Here is a 3,060-nt window from a genome sequence, read left to right on the forward strand (position 1 = left end):
TTCAGATCTCATATATGAAGGCCAGTGATACTGCCCTCTACAGCTAAGATGCTGAACAACAGCTCAACCTGGAGCTGGAGCTGGGCTGCCGTGAGTCGCCAGTGACGCTGTAGGCTGCAGCCCTTGTGGCAGTGGGTTGCCATGGACTACCATGTGTAGCCAGCAGCCAGCGTGAGCAGCTAGCAGCCGCAGTAAGCGGCTGTCCAGAAGCCGGCGACTGATGTGCCTCACCCGGGAAGAGCGCAATGATGGTGCCAACTTGGGCCAGTGAAGCAACGTCCTCCATAACTAGACTGAAGAACAAAATGACAGCAACATGTCTGTTCCTCTTCCCCCAATTCCCCAGCGCTGTTCCCAACCCCCAATTAAAGAGTTAAAAAAAAAAGGGGGGGGGACACTGGTTCTGAAGGAACTAAAAACCCCTGGCAGGAAGTCACACATTATGTTCTCAATAAATGCACTGAGCTAATCAATGGCCCAGCTACTTCTTTGCATATAAGGCTATGTGATTGCTAAAAAACTGTTTAAGAAAAAAAAAAAGCAAAAATTTGGAAGATAAAATTCAACCCAGATAGTTTTTTATTCAGCAATTTCACTTCTAGTCTAGAGAAATATACCCACATGTGAGCCCAAGGAGGCATCACATACAAAGATGTTTGTTGCAGCATTATTTGCGTTCAGGAAAATTTGGAAACAACTTAAATGTGCTTCTATGGAGTGGCTAAATAAATATAGCTCTAATCTATGTAATACTACATTAAAGTGAATTATGTATATTTTATATGAGACAAAGTAAAAAGAGCAACTTGCAAACCATCATATCTAGTGTTATTTAATTTATGTTAAATTTAAAAACCTATATATTTCTAGTTACATATATATGAACATAAACACTTAAGAAGGTAAACAGACCAAACTAAAAGTAAACACATTTCAAAGAATTGGTATCATACAGACTGGGTTTTCTGATTATATTGTGACTAAGTTTAAAATAAAAAGGTAATTATAAGCCCAGAGCTATAAAACGTCTAGAGAAAACAAAGGAGAAAATCTTTGTGACTTTGTGTTAGGTGAAAATTTTTAGCTTTGCCATCAGAAGCATGATTCATAAAATAAAAAATTGATAAATTAGCCTTTATCAAAATTAAAAAAAACACACTTGCTCTTCAAGAGATACTGGTAAGAGAATGAAAAGGTAAGAAGCCACAGACTGGGAAAACATATTTGGAAACCATAAATCTGATAAAGATAAATTCACGTATCCAGAATACATAAAGAACTCTCAAAACTCAATAAGAAGAAAGCAAAAAACTCAATTTTTAAAATAGGCAAAGGATTTATCAGATATTCATCAAAGATGACATATGGATGGGAAATAAGCAAATGTAAAGATCTCATATTATTATGTAAAGCTCTCAATATCATTAGTCATCAGAGAAAAGCAAACTAAGACCACAATGAAGAACCAGTATACATCTACCAGAATGCCTAACGTTAAAAAGATTGACCATGGTAAGTGTTGACAAGGACTTAGGGCAACTGGAGCTCCTACACACTGCTGGTAGAAATATAAGAGTACAACTATTTTGAAAAACAATCTGGAAGTTTCTTAAAAATTATCATGTGACCCCGCAAGTCCAGTCCTAGCTATCTACCCAAGAGAAATAAAAGCATGTTATCACAAACAATTTTACACAATGTTCATAGCATCTTTAGTTATAATAGTAAAAAAATGAAAATAACCCAAGTGCCTATCAACAATAGGTAAATGGATAAAAAAGAAATTGTATATCCATACACTGAATATACCATAAAAAGAATTGAACTACTGACACATACAATACATATATGTACATGGATGAGTCTCAAAATAATTATGCTGAAAGAAGCCAGACCAAAAAAGAGTATGTATTATACAATTCCTTTCATAGAAAATTCTAGAAAATGTAAATTAATCTAAAATGATAGGAAGATTAATGATTGGTGGCTAGAGCTGTATTCAGAAGACAATATATTGGGTTATCAGAAAAGTCATGATGCATTTTTGCAACGAAAAACAGAAAAAATACGTCATGACTTTTCCGACAACTCAATATGTAGCCCAGTGCTTATATTAGAAAAGAAGGTTGAGAAATCAACACGCTAAGATCCATCCTAAGAATTTAGAAAAAGAATATGAAGTATCAAGAAAGTAGAAGGAAAAAAAATAATAAAGACAGAAATTAATTGGAGATAAAACACCTCTTTTGTGAAACCAATCAAAAAATAAAAAAAAGATGACACAAACAATATTAGGAATGAAAAGGGTTATAACTAGAGATGCTTCAAGCATTAAAAATATAAAATAACTGAACTACATGCTAATAAATTTGAAAACTTGGACAAAACAAATTCTTAGAAAAAGGTGTAACATTAAGTTAATTCCAAATAAAAAATCTGAATAGTCCTTTAACCATTAAAGAAATTAAAGCAGTAGTTAAAAATCTTTCCAAGTTTTAGTAGTTATACTGTTAAGTTCTACAAGCATTCAAGGACCAAATAATCCCAATTTTACATAAATTATTATGCAAAGTAGAAAAGAAAGGAACCTTTTCTCAATTCATTTTCTAAGGCTAGTATATAACCTTGATACCAAAACATAAGATAAATTGTCATTTTTACTCATGAACACAAATGGAAAATTCCTAAACAAAATATTAGCAAACTGAATCTAAAGGTGCGGCATGCGCAATGATTAAATTGAGATTAACTCTAGAACAAGATGGGTTTAACATAACAAAATCAATCTAATTCACCACATTAACTGATCAAAAAAGAGAGATTATATGATCATCTTAGTAGATGCCAAAAAAGAAAAAAAAAGTAATGAAATCCAATATCTACTGAACGGAACAACTCTTCTTCCAAATAGGAACAGAAGAGAATGTCCTTAACCTGATAAAGAATAAAGGCTCATAGCAAAACCATACCTACCGTATTTGCCGGCGTATAAGACGACTGGGCGTATAAGACGACCCCCTAACATTTCCACTCAAAATACAGAGTTTGTTATATACTCGC

The 3,060-nt window shown here is 33.6% G+C and overlaps 1 protein-coding gene across 5 annotated transcripts in view; it reads right to left on the reverse strand.

Moving 5' to 3' along the window:
• NR2C2 (nuclear receptor subfamily 2 group C member 2) overlaps positions 1–3,060 on the reverse strand; it is a 101,162-nt gene that overhangs the window by 60,697 nt on the left and 37,405 nt on the right. The window lies entirely within an intron of this gene.

Source organism: Hipposideros armiger, unplaced genomic scaffold, assembly GCF_001890085.2.
Source record: "Hipposideros armiger isolate ML-2016 unplaced genomic scaffold, ASM189008v1 scaffold_96, whole genome shotgun sequence".
Classification (NCBI taxonomy): domain Eukaryota; kingdom Metazoa; phylum Chordata; class Mammalia; order Chiroptera; family Hipposideridae; genus Hipposideros; species Hipposideros armiger.